Source organism: Dermacentor andersoni, unplaced genomic scaffold, assembly GCF_023375885.2.
Source record: "Dermacentor andersoni unplaced genomic scaffold, qqDerAnde1_hic_scaffold ctg00000041.1, whole genome shotgun sequence".
NCBI classification, from domain to species: Eukaryota; Metazoa; Arthropoda; class Arachnida; order Ixodida; family Ixodidae; genus Dermacentor; species Dermacentor andersoni.
The window spans coordinates 1,669,279-1,683,675 of NW_027314754.1; positions in this window are offsets into that span (position 1 = coordinate 1,669,279).

A 14,397-nucleotide genomic window follows, 5' to 3' on the forward strand; every position below is an offset into this window, starting at 1 on the left:
CCTAATTATCGCGAGTGGGACATTGTGCTACATTTTGTCACCTTTGGTATACCTGGTTTCATGACACCAGTAGCTACTCTGTCTTCCGTATTCAGCATGGAGGCGATTTACCCTTGCTTTTCGACAGAGATCTTCTGATCACTGCCCGGCTATCCACTGACTACGCTTGCAACTGCGCTGCTCGAGTAGAAAAGGCAAATTATAGTGTTCGGTGTGGCCGGTCACAGTCGCAGCACGACAGTAGGGCTTCTACCAAAACCACCACCATGGCTCGCATTTCCTTATGACTTCCTCGTACTTCTCTTGAGATGTCCTTATTTTCATAAGAAATAGCGTGAGCTTTGCTTAATCATTTTATCGTCCAACATCGAATTTCGCTACAAATTTGAGACAGTATTTCCTAATTGTGTTGCGAGTATGTACAATATTTGTCTTCTAAAATAGGCGTGGCTGGGAGATTTGCATGATGGTGAACATTAATTAAGCAGGTGGCAGGAAACGGTGGATGCCCACGATGTAGAAATATTGCCTATTTATTTACCTACCCGAGCCGCCCCGTACGTATGGAAATGTGACCTTGAGCTCGAGGTAGTGAGTTTAATCCTTACTAAGTTGGCCGCATTTTATTAGGGTCAACATGATAAATACTCAAGTACTTAGATCTAGGTGCAGGCTCAGGAATCCTACGTGGTAAAAATTCTTCCGGAGTCTCCAACTGCCACCATGCCCATACTCATCATATCGTAGTTCTGCCACCCAAAACTCCACACTTTATTTTGACTGATTGAGTGATTTTGTCTGTGTGTGACGTCCTACAAGTTCTCACAGCTCATGAGATATAACGTGATAGAAGCCCCGAATGAGTTTACACAGACGGCAGTTTACCAACATACATACGAACATTTAGTCACGAATGTTCTTGCATTTTTCCGCGTAACAAGAAAAGTGCCATGGCCGGATGCTTAGCAGCGACCCCTTGGCGAGCATACTGGTTAGTATGACTATTGAATGAGTAAAAATTTGTATACTCACCTTATTTGAGAGATTCACCAATTGATCAGTTAGGTTTTCAAGCACTGAATTTCCAAGTCCTTGAATTAAGAATCTGATAGTGTTGTTTATGACGGCTGTCACGTTGGGCATGTTCTTTATTTTTATTAGAACGGGCGTTGCCTCAAGCTGAAAAATTTACCAGTAAGAAAGAAAGCAAATGATACTTTTTCTGATAATACAATTTTGCCGATCTGTTTTGTTATTTCTCCTATATTCATTTCCTTACCACAACATTCTCTCTGAATTGCGCAAATTGGTTATTTAGGTTTTCAAATACGGAACTGTCAATTCCTTGGTGTAAGAATTTGAAAGTCTTGTTTATCCCTACTGTGATATTGGGCAGGTTTTTAAAGTTTATTTTGAATGGGCATGCTCTCCATCTGAAAATTTAATCAGTAAGAAGGATACAGCTAAAATATTCTGTAACAAAAACATAGTAAAACTAGTTGCAATGCGTGAGCATTCGAGTTTTGTTATAGTACGCATAGTAAAAAATCCTGAAGAGCAGAACGAACATGATAAGGGTCTTGGGAACACAACCTCAATATGCACAATGGCATCGTGCTCACGCTAGGCAGCGATTCTTCCCAAAAGCAATCCGTGTACCTCGGTGTTTACAACAGTGCTCACAAAGCAGTTACCAATATGGTTTCAATGAAATAAAGTTTTTGTACGGGGTATTTAATTGGCTTACTGCTAAATATATCGTGTACTGCTGTTTTTAATTGTTCAAGCCTACGTCCCATTGGTCTACCAAATCAGGTGACACCATAGCTGCGCTGGCCAACCACCTTCACTGCGCGGATTGGAGCCTAATATTTTTTTTTTTAGATTTTACATTCGGTAAAGGACGTTGCGCGTCCGTCTTCGTTACAATTCGAATGAGGTTCTCCGTAATCGTTGCTTTTTCCCCTAGGCTCCAAAACAGTTCCGAAAACAACAATTTCCGGGTCTACGTCTTCCTCAGTAAATAAGGCTTCAAGCGGGAAGCTGTGTTGTTAAGAACAAATCTGCACTGCCACATCCCTTCAGATTCAGTCTAGTGACTTCATTATTTGAGCATTTTGAAACGAGCTTACGAATAAATTTAAACTGCTATCTTTGCATTCTATTCGCTTAACACAAATAAAAAATTGCCACTACAAAGATTGCGTTAACAATTCCACAACACATTTTCCAACATAGTAAGGAATTCTATGGAATTTTTTGCCTCCGAGGTAAGAGTAAACTGGCTTTGGAAGGGGGAAGCATTAATGCCAGGTCACTTCTTCAAACATGTGAGTGTCGTGTTCTTGCAATCTGGCTTCCAACAAGCCCACCGGGTCACCAAAAAGAGAATCATGCTTTTTTTCAACTGTGTATTTGTAACATTTGCTAAAGAATTACTGACAGTCAAGGGCAGCGGACATGACTTCGGGATGTGCAATGAAGAGTGAAAGTGCGTATTCATTCCCTTTACTACTGCTCGGCTACTGCTTTAGCCAATACTAAAGAAAATGGCTGCCGCTAGCTGTTTCGTCTACGTGCTACTCAGTGGCCCCCATGTAAATATAATAACTTCACGCATTTTTTAACTTTGTTACACAAGTAATCAGGCTAAGCGACATACTTTCCTAGCCGGAAATGCGCGCGAATTGACCCGCCGTCAAATGCCCCGCAAACACTATTAAAAAGCCGCTTGGCCGCTCTTCTAAATTATAGTCTCGTCTGCCTAGAGCTAGCACACAAGCTAATGCCTGTGTTATATTTCTTTTTCTTTTTTCTTCTAAATTACTCAATCCAATTAAATTTGTTTGGCCTCCACAAAGGACGCGTCGCGCACACTGGAACGCTGCGCCGTGGCAATTCTCTTTTTCCTTCCCTCCTTTGGTACAACGGTCAACTACCTTCCACTCTACTCGGCTCATCTTCCTCTTCTCTGGCATATTTATTTCCATATCCTATTAGCTTTCATACCATATCTATTTCTCTGGGAAATTTCTTTGCCCACTGTCATTCTTTCACCACATCCATGAAACCTTCCGTCCCTTCGCTTCCCCTTCATCATTACAATTGGGCCTGCCGCACTGAACGGTGATCCGCTTAACAAAAAGAAACTCAGAAGGACAGAAAGCTGAGCTAGTTGGTAAGGATTTATTTTGCAAGAAAAAGTGAGGCGTGCAGACGGGACACAAGAGAATAAGACCAGACTGACACGTGGTGATACCATTCCAGAGCTTGCATGATGACTTTTGTGTCTTTTTCTTTTTTTCGCCTCAGTGCTCCCTTCATTTGATAGTCGGCGTTCGTGTTCTCCACTTCTCTTCTCTTGTGTCCTGTCTGCGCATCTCACCTTTTCTTTCAAAGAGAAACGTTTTTCTATAGGCAATAACATCATTGTGGCTGAGTTAGCTGTTCTTGAATATAAGTTACAGCAGTTCAAAGGGACGAGGAGGGAGCTTTGTTGTTCGTGTCCTCGTTCATACGCAATTAATCAATTTTTATTTGTTTTTGTATTTCTGTCTCGTTACAAGATGTTTAAATGCTGCAGAGCCCATAGAAGCAGTAACTCCGACCTTGTTTTATCATTGGCTTGGCTTACTTTTTACAGGCTTCGTTTTCCTTTTTTTTAGTAGTGGCCAACCACCCTGTCTGCCGTATCGAATAATACTTACATAACTGTTGTCAAGTATCTGGACTAATCTCCAAGGCGATGATGACTACGATAGTAGTAGTAGTAAGCAGTAGTAGAAAGCAGTATAATTAAGTAGCAGTAGTATTAAGCAGCAACAGCTGCGGGGCGTTGGCAGTAGAGGCGAAGGCGTTTGCGACAGCAGTATCAGGAGCAGCAGCCGCCCCGCCGGCTTCATTATTTGGACTATGACACGGTTGCGAAAACAACAAATCTCGTGACCTGCAGCACTGAGAGCACGAGACGACCTCTCGAGTCAAGCCTTTCCAGCTTGCCTTTACAGCCGCAGCACATCACGTGACCTTGAGCACACTATTGGGGGCAAGCTCCGCCACTGGAAAAGCTCGCGCTACCGTCGGCGTGACGTGGCATGAGGGATCACGTGGACACAGCGGCTGAGTCGGCTGTTTCGAAAGCGCCGAAGCGAGCTCAGAATAAAAGTTTAATGTGCCACCTGCGCTGCGGTTGTAATTAAGCAGTGAGCCTTTACCACTTTGGGTGTCTGCTTGACAACTTCTGAAAGTACTATAATATATAGTAGCTGTGCTTGGAGGCGTGCAGCATGGTAGGCTATTGCTCGGTGCCGCAGTACCGGACGTACGCAACGGAGTCCGGTGTCAGCCTTATTCACACGTAGCCGCAGGACAAGGAGCTGTGTGAAGCTTGGCTCGCCAAACTTAGAACCAGCAGACAGTCATCGGCTAGAACTCGGGTATGCAGTAAGCACAGAGGCTAGAAACATTTCTCATGTGGCGCCGAGACTGCGATGATCGGTGAGCAGCAGAAAACGCGCATTGAGAAACACACCTGCTGCCCGGCTAATGTCATGACCGTTTGGTCTATGAACTTGCTGATGCTAGATACTGGCAAGTTCACTGGAACGGAGAGGGAGCGGTAAGACGCGCATTAAAGAAAGGCATGGCATATGGTCATGTTTGTGTCATGAATTAATGCATTGGATTAAGTAAAGGAAGCAGAGCAAAATCGCACAAAGAGAAGACCGATAAACCTATAGTGCGATGCGGCTTGAGAAATATTAATGAAATGTCTAATAATTTACAAGAGAAAAAATATTGAATCGTCGCGACGGCACATCGCAGTCGCTGTAGGCGACGACGTCTCTAGAATGAAAGAATTTTTGAGCAGTTCTGATAGCATCCATGCAACAATGGTTGCCATTGTACTGTGATATGTTCGTATGCTACGGCCTAAAGCTCACAGCACAGTGTGAAAACGCGCTCACAGCGAAAGCAAAACACTGTGCGCGGACATGCATACAGACGCGCAGTCGGTCGCTGCGAGCCCGTGCTATAGCTGCATCGAGGATTCATATTCACTTATACTCCATTTGGTTATACAGACAGCCCACTATAAGAAGATATTTCGCACAGTTTACTCTAAGCGTTTTCCTACCTTTCAGGTAGGAAGCCGGTTCGGGAGAATTCATCGTGGCGACCACGCGCAGTGGCGTTCACTGTACGTATTCGGTAAAGAGATATCGTCTGTAATTAATTCTGTTCTTTCAGTTTGCTCAAGAGTATTATATCAATAGTCAAAAACTTATCTCGTTTTGAGAGTAATTACATAAATGATCAGGAGACGCCAATATATGAAAGCCTCTAACCCTGCAGCTAGAATAGAACTGGCAGTACTTTCCAAGTTAATCAACAAGCATAAGACGGCTGACATAAGTAAGTATAATATCAAAAGAATTGAACATGCTCTCAGGAACGGAGGAAGTCTAAAAGCAGTGAAAAAAAATAAGAATAGGCAAGAATCAGATGTATGCGTCAAGAGACAAAGCCGGCAATATCTTTACTAATATGGATGAGATAGTTCTGATGGCGGAGGAGTTCTATAGAGATTATACAGTACCAGTATCACCCATGACGATAATGGAAGAGAGAATAGCCTAGAGGAATTTGAAATCCCACAAGTAACGCCAGAAGAAGTAAAGAAAGCCTTGGGAGCTATGCAAAGGGAGAAGGCAGCTGGGGAGGATCAGGTAACAGAGGATTTGTTGAAGGATGGTGGGCAGATTGTCCTAGAAAACTGGCCATCCTGTGTACGCAATATCTCATGACTTCAAGTGTACCGGAATCTTGTAAGAACGCTAACATAATCCTAATCCATAAGAAAGGTGACGCCAAAGACTTGAAAAATTATACACCGATCAGCTTACTGTCCGTTGCCTATAAAGTATTTGCTAAGGTAATCGCAAATAGAACTTAGAACTTCGACTTGTGTCAACCAAAGGACCAGGCAGGATTACGCAAAGGCTACTCAACAATAGACCATATATACTATCAATAAGGTGATAAATTGGCGTAGTATAACCAACCTTTATATACAGCTTTCATTGATTACGAGAAAGCGTTTAATTCAGTCGAAACATCAGCAGTCATGGAGGCAACACGGAACCAGGGTACAGAAGAGCCATATTTAAAAATACTGAAAGATATCTATAGCGGCTCCACAGCCACCATAGTCCTCCATAAAAGCAGCAACAAAATCCCAATAAAGAAAGGCGTCAGGCAGGGAGATACGATCTCTTCATTGCTATTCACAGCGTGTTTACAGGAGGTATTCAGAGACCTGGATTTGGAAGAATTGGGGATAAGAGTTAATGGAGAATACCTTAGTAAATTGCGATTCTCTGATGATATTGCCTTACTTAGCAACTCAGGGGACCAATTCCAATGCATACTCACAGACCTGGAGAGGCAAAGCAGAAGGGTGAGTCTATAAATTAATCTGCAGAAAACTTAAGTAATGTTTAACAATCTCGAAGGAAAACAGCAGTTTAGGATAGGTAACGAGGCACTGTAAGTAGTAAGGGAATACATCTACTTAGGACAGGTAGTGACCGCGCATTCGGATCATGAGACTGAAATAATCAAAAGAATAAGAATGGGCTAGGGTGCGTTTGGCAGGCAATCTTAGATCATGAACAGCAGGTTGCCATTATCCCTCAAGAGAAAAGTGTACAGCAGCTGTGTCTTACCAGTACTCACGTACGGGGCAGGAACCTGGAGGCTTACGAAAAGGGTTCTACTTAAATTGAGAACGACACAACGAGCTATGGAAAGAATAATTATGGGGGTAACGTTAAAGGGTAAGAAAAGAGCAGATTGGGTGAGGGAACAAACGCGGGTTATTGACATCTTAGTTGAAATCAAGAAAAAGAAATGGCCATGGGCAGGACATGTAATAAGGAGGGAAGATAACCGATAGTCATTAAAGGTTACCGACTGGATTCCAATAGAAGGGAAGCGTACCAGGGGGCGGCAGAAAGTTAGGTGGGCGGATCAAATTAAGAAGTTTGCAGGGACAACATGGCCACAATTAGTACATGACCGGGGTAGTTGCAGAAGTATGGGAGAGGCCTTTGCCCTGCAGTGGGCGTAACCAGGCTGCTGCTGCTGTTGCTGCTGCTGCTGCTGCTGCTGATGATGATGATCATGATGATGATGACATAAATGTACAGGAGGGCTGCCGCGTGGCGTTCTTATTAAGCGCCGTAAGCGAAATCTATGTTGAGCGCGCCGCGTGATCCCTCATACTACGCAAGGGAGGCGCGTCCGACAGGCGGCGACTCCGTAAGTCTTTGTACCCAATAGGCGCGTGAGCTCTGCGCAATAAGCGGGAGTGGCCACGCGGGCACCACATCCGTCAGCGTACGAAAGACGGTGGTGGTGGCGCCGATGGCAACATTCCTGCAACAAATTGATTCGATTTCAACAAAACCGACACGCTAGGCATGTGTCACTCTTTAATAAACCTATTTGACGCCAATTCCGGTAACTGGCATGGGCCACTGCGTATGTGCCAATTACAAAAAGATATGCGGATCCCACGCAGTGTGGGAATCGAAGTAAGCGAATCATTGAATGCTGTTTGCTTTGATTGAAGACAATTAGTGGTTATGTTGGCGGCTAATGTGTAATTTCTTCAGCCTTTAGGCCAATACGACAGTGGTGAGCTGATGTTAAACGCCACCTCGCGCACCACTGCTGTTTGTCTGCGTAGTCCACCGAACAAGCAGGGAGATGTGTTTGATTGAGGCGTTGTTCGAGGCGACCACGGCCATAAAGTACGAGAAATGTCTTGCCAATAGTACTATTCAGGATGTCTTTTTTTCCTAGAACAATACGGGGGTGGAATAGACTACCATCGTCAGTGGTTGATGTAATATTTAATGATGCATTTTATGCCTTGTTGGATTGATACGACTATACTTATGTTTCTTTATCTTTATGCATGCGAGTAGAGTCTATGATTCTTTGACCATTATGCTTGCCATTAGTACTGTATTGTTCATTTCTAAATCGTATTGCACGAATGCGCTTCATGTTCTCTATCCCCCCCTTAAATGCCTGTAAATGTGATGTGGGTATTGCATAAATAAATAAATAGATAAATAAATAAATAAATAGTATGTGGCCAAGACGCAACGCAAGCCTGAAAGCTTACTTTCAGTAATTAACGCATGTAATACGGTCCTTTACAAAGGGATGGGAACCAGGGACCCCATTTTTTAAAGCTTTGACTGCTTGCCGGGATGGTCTCATTTTGTTCTCGCAACGATGCCGGGATGTTCTCCTTTCGCTCTCGCTGCTTTCTCGTCTTGAGTGCCCGAAGGTCGCAGGTCGCCAGGTCGAAGATCGCCCACAACGGGAGATAAAGCCATTTCATGCTTAAAAAGTCGTTAAACAACGGGGCCCTTCGTCTTTTCTCCCACACGGTGGAAGGACGTGGTATGCAGCCAGGTTATGCATGTTTCCGGGACCTGGCACTAACCATTAGTACCATCAGCCGAGTGTAATATGGGAGCCTGCTGGTTTTGACGTGGCTTGTAATGGTGTACTAGCCCTGCCTGACCCGCCCACATCCAATTAGCTGCCGCCGACTCTGTCCGGATGTCGCTTGCAGCAACCTACAAACAAGCTACCACAAGTTCAGCAGCACGAAGAAGACGGCTAAATTTGAGTCTTCAAATGACTTCCTTAAGTGTCTATTTCTGTGCAATTTATACATTTCTATATACGTCCGCATTCAAAATTGTATATGTATAATTTTCATGCTGCATATATGTGATTTTACAAGATCATCTATGAGTACATGCACATAATACCGGAACAATGACCTTATTATTGCGACAACAAATATATGGGCACTCCAGGGGCGCTATAACGTAACACTATTCCAAACTTTTCTATTCTAATTCTGCTATCAGCCCTCCACGATTGGTCAAAAGTTTTTTTTCGACCACCCCCACTTCACCTGTCTGTCACGAGACGTCACAAAAACCACGATATCCCCCCAACAGATATGATGTGTACACACTGATTATGCATGATTCAACAGAAAAAAAGAAAAACAGTTATTTCTGATTCGACCCCTCTTCGCCATTAGCCCTCCGCTATTGGTACAATGTTTTCGGGCTGCACCCATTGCACCTACCTGTCACGCGACGTCACAAAACAACACAAACTCACCGCGTCAAAGTGATGTGTACGCGATAAAGATGCATTAATATGCCGAACAAAACTAAATTTTCTTCGGAATAGCCGCAGGCTGCCCCGTTCGGAAAGGAATATAACATGGCTGCCGCCGATCGCTGAGACGCTGGCTACTCGCACCTGCTGGAGAGCATGAGTGTATTTGCGTATAATAAAACTTTTTGCGTAGCAGTGTAACGTTTTCGAACACTTTCGGCACGTTTACCACCTCATTCTGCCAACTCTTCTTTGCTGAGGGTCAGTTTTAGCGTCATTCTTAAGCTTCCGTTGCATGCCACCGCGATTTTCCACCAGCCACCACGAGCTAAGTAAGGGAAAGCCGACCAATCGCAGGCGCCGGCACCACCCTCTTATCCGGTTATCGATTTTCAGTGCACTGGCTCTGCCCCAGCAGATCCCTCTCCACTTCAGCGTTCTCCTTGTCTCTTGTCAGCCAATTAGATACAACAAGCTGCTCAGTGTAGGCAATGTTATTCGTTTTTCAAGCAAACAAAAGTGACCTCCTATGAACGAGGAGAGTGTTTCATTGGTCTGTACAGACAACGCTGTGGGTGACCGCCCGGTGCTTGCGTCGGTGGTTACGCAAATTTGACGTCAGGAGATTGGAATAGAAACATATTGGAATAGTTTTACGTTATAGGGCCCCAGGTACATTTTTGCCGTTGCCGTGAGGTTAGGGATGAGTGAAATCGTGCGACGGTGAGCCGGGGACCGCGGTTCAAACTCGCGTGCGCGAGCGAGGAACGCCGCCCAGATGCGGGCCCTCTCCGGTGGCGCGCGGGCCAGGCGGGTCAGAGGAGGGAGGAGGGGCGTTCTTCATCCGGCGGCTGCTAGGGTGCCTCGATGTCCTCCTCGCCCGCCGCTTCGCACACTGTGGAGACAACCGCGGCGTCTACTACGGCGTTGGCCACGCGTATCGCGGACACCGCAGTATTCGACTTTGGCGAACGCCGTAGGGATGCGTTACCGGAGCTCAGGAAAGCGATCATAGATGTGGCCAAAGTGCACGCCTGCGCGGGCCTCATTTTCATAGCAATCTGCGGTGTTCGCAGAGTGCGCGCAGTCCCGGTAGCTTCGTATGCACTGTGCTTTCGACGTTTAGTTCACGTTGGTGCGACAGAGGCCCGGAGATCAATTGGCTGGCGGCTACTGCCGCGATTCCTAACTCCGGTGTTTTCACAGACAGTTTCCGCTGTCATCAAGCGAGATGTGTTCATGTTTACATGTGCGCGCGTGACACCGTGCTGGTTAATTTAGCGTTGACGGGCTAATTGTTATTGAATTCATGATAAAATGTGTAAGCGCGACTGAACAAGGGCGCAAAAAAAACAGACACACAAAAACAGCACTGTGTCTGTGTGTCTGTTTCTTTCTTTGACCTGGTTGAGTAGCGCTTATACATTCTATCATTGTTAATTGACTTAGTAAGCGAATGTTTACAAGTTTATACGGCCGATAAAACTACTATTCCTACTTCATGCAGCTACCTACTAATTTGATATCGCAATCGGTGCTTCACCTTTTGGGCGGAACTGCGAATTTATTCTTTATTATACGGACCTTCACCGCAAAGCAAATACTGGAGGTTGTATTGTTACGTCTTACCTTGGCTTAGTGCAGATTCGCAGTTGCCAACCTTGTCTTGGTTGTGTTGTGTATAATGCGACTTGCCTTAAAAACCAAGGGTTTTTCATATGGTCGGCTGAGTGGTTGGTGACAGCTAAGAGAGCCTGAACACTACAAGAACGTTGTGTCGACCAGCCCAATATGTATCAAACAGCCATAATGAACATGCTTTTAAAGTTCCTTTCACATCCATCGAACGTTTGGAGTCTTAAGAAAACATTTCAAAGTATACGGTTTGTAATCGTGCTAAACGCATTGTGACATACATAAATTTCATACGAATACTGAATAACTCACCCTTGGAAAATCGTCGTCGTCCCAATGCACATGGTGCACATGAAGAATTTCAGACATGCTCATATGGCGAAGCAAATCCGTACAGTTATTCGAATTGAAGATGTTATGTTCCGTGAGAATCGGCCAAGCATTAAATCCCGATTCATTCAGCACTTTAATCAGAGCCTCACGACTATCTGGTAGTTCTGTAAATAAAATCATTTAATGACTCTTGAGAAAAAAACTTACCGACGATTACGATACTCCCTAACTTGAATTTTGAGCGCTGCTCTTTACGTGCTATTATTTAACGTGTTAATATTTCACATTACGAATATATGGGTAAACGGTTTATACTCGGAAGAGAACGCTGTGGGTAGCGTAGTTGGCCCGGAAAATCGATCTTATGCGGCACATTGCCAAGAGAGCGAAGTGCGCCAAGACTGCCTCTCAAATCGGGAATTCATGAACGGACACGCGTGGGTGACGCCTGGGCGCGATTCACAGCAGCCACCATGAAGCTCATGCAGCGCTTTGTTTCCATGCAGACGACGCGCGCTACTTTGGCGCCATATCGTAGCCATCGTCCCCGCACAGCGCTTTTTGAACCGCACTGCGGTTTTCTTCCCATGCTTTGGTTCCACCAGCAACGAGAGCGGCCCTTCGTCGCAGCGAAATGACGCCACCAGTGTCAGCGGCGATGAGACCCAACGGAGCCTCACATTGAGCAATACTCGTAGCCGCTAGGCATCGGCCCTTGAAGGAGCAGTTATTCCCGTCACAGACGCTGGTTCCGTGGACTCACCTCAGCAGATGACGTCACGGACGAGCGTAGCCCTGCCCACCTCGCGCCGCCCTGCCGAACCCCCCCCCCCCCCCCCCCTGCGAGCGCTGCAGGTGAGATGGACCATGTGGCTGCAGATACCCTGGCCGCCGGCAACTCAGCGCATGTGCAGGCCATCTCCTCTGCACTCCTCCACCGCTTTATGCCTCGAAATTCCAGAGTAGCCTCCTCCCCCACACAGCCAGCAAGCACCTTTCGGTCTTTCACAATGATCAAATTTCTACTAAAACAACACGTAAAAAGCTGTTTTAGCTTTATTATTACACAAAAACCTGTGTTGTTTAACTATGGAAAGTTGTTATTGCATATACAATTATATGATACGTATAAAAAATATCAGTGGGCCGCTAAAGTATGAGGACAAACGACAAAATTCACGCTCGCTTTGAAACAGTTTGTCGTCTGTTCTTGCTTTTCTTCGCTTGGTCATGCATTGTAGGTGAGTAAAGATATAATATGCATGAATGGGAACATTTCATGTAGATTTTATTTTAAGAACGCGTTATTTGTATAGCCACACCCACGTTTTAGGCGGAGTCTCTTACAACACCAACCAACAGAAGCCTCGCAGACACATATACCGTCATTCCCATGACGGCACGGCGTCCCTTAAGAAACTACCTTAGACGGTGGCGCCACATTTCCCTCTAGGTGTTATAGTGAGGAACTCAATGGTTGAAGCCGGCCATCTCGCGGTTAAAGCAAAACCCCACTCCTTTCTTTGCTATTTATGTTATTTCTTTTTCTAAAGGAGATTGTAAATTTAGCCAAGTGCTCCCATTCGTCGTTGCTGTTTAACTCTGTTGATGTCTGCAGCAATAAAACAAATTGTCGTAATATTCCTGTTTTAATACATCAATAGATTAAAATGCGCATGAAACAAGATGGTTTATGCGTAGTAATGGTTCAATACATTAGTAATTTGAAGTACCATAACCCCCTGCAAGGAGAAAATTCTCAGCGATGTGTGTTCGTTTCATGTGCCTTTGTTTTCTTCAGTCAAAAAAAGGAGCCAGAGATTTCTTTTTTTCATAGAAAGCTTGTTTTCATAGAAGGCCGTAATTTTGCCAGCGCTTTCTGCTGCTACCTAGCGTCCTTAAACATTGTGTTCTCGATGGCTCGATAATGTGCAGACATGCTTCAGTGAACTTTCCTTAATGTTGGGACACCGTCAAGCCAAATATCAACCTTCAAAAATATTATTAAAACTTGCTGCTGCTTGTTGTTATCTCGATAAATCACTTCAAGCTCACCAATCTGAATAGCAAGCTACATTGTAAAAAAAAAAACGCGGCGCCTTTATGAACCCGTCGTAGCCGCTTGACTTCACACAAAAATACCTTAAATTTGGCTACGCAACACGCAAGTGGTTCCATTCGCAGCTACAGCTTCAAGTTCGATATATACATTATGCAGTTTGTAATGGCCCATTTATTTGAAATATTAGTCTGTCCATAAGATTTGTAGGATTGATTTTGAACACTTCTACCAAGTTCGGCAATTTAGCTGAAATATTGCCGCGCACTTGTGAGGATGTTAATAAAAAGATCGCCAATAAACCTCATTGAGCTCGATGTAGCGCGATGCGATGCAGCCAGCCTTGTGTCACGGGGCGGTGCACTGCGTCTTCGGGCAATTTATTACATCATTTGCATCATGCAAAAGAACACGTTCATGCATTCATGAGCTCCGCCCTCGCATAATAACGCAACTTACCTAAACACGCATTATACGTTGCTTTCACCTTATCTACTATAGTTTGCTTAACCTCAACCAAGGTTCTGTTTCCAAGAACATCTGTAAAGAAAAGTGTATTGGTGTTTTCAGTATACATCCCCTGCTCATCAATGTGGCATCATGTAAAACCACTTGTAATCGCTGCATCAAAGACTTCCAGGGGTATTAGATGGGCGAATGTGGCCAGCGGAAACATCAGATACATAATTAAAAATAGGCTGCGAAACCAGTATGAAAACTTCAACCTAATTGATATGGACCAATATTTCACAGACCGCGACAAGAGCAGTTTAAACATCAAACTCAAGAGGACATACAAATCAGCGCATATTTTTTAGTAAAACAAACATTTAACTAAAGCGTTTAAATAAAGCATACCTACGCCATTGGGAAGACAGAGCACGATAAACAGGTGAAGCAATACACTCGTGTGAAGTTCACTGGGTTACCAATAACATAAAAAAGTGACAGAAAGAAAACTCAAGAATGTACTTCCTGCACCAGGACATTAGCTTGTTTACCACAATATTCCTAATCGTTATTACAGTTGTAGGGTAGCAACTGTGCTTTTTATATCTAATTTTTTTATTCCAATATACACATTCATCTGACTACACTAAAACAATAATGCAAAAGATGTATTGCGGGAATTCACGTCTATATATTAT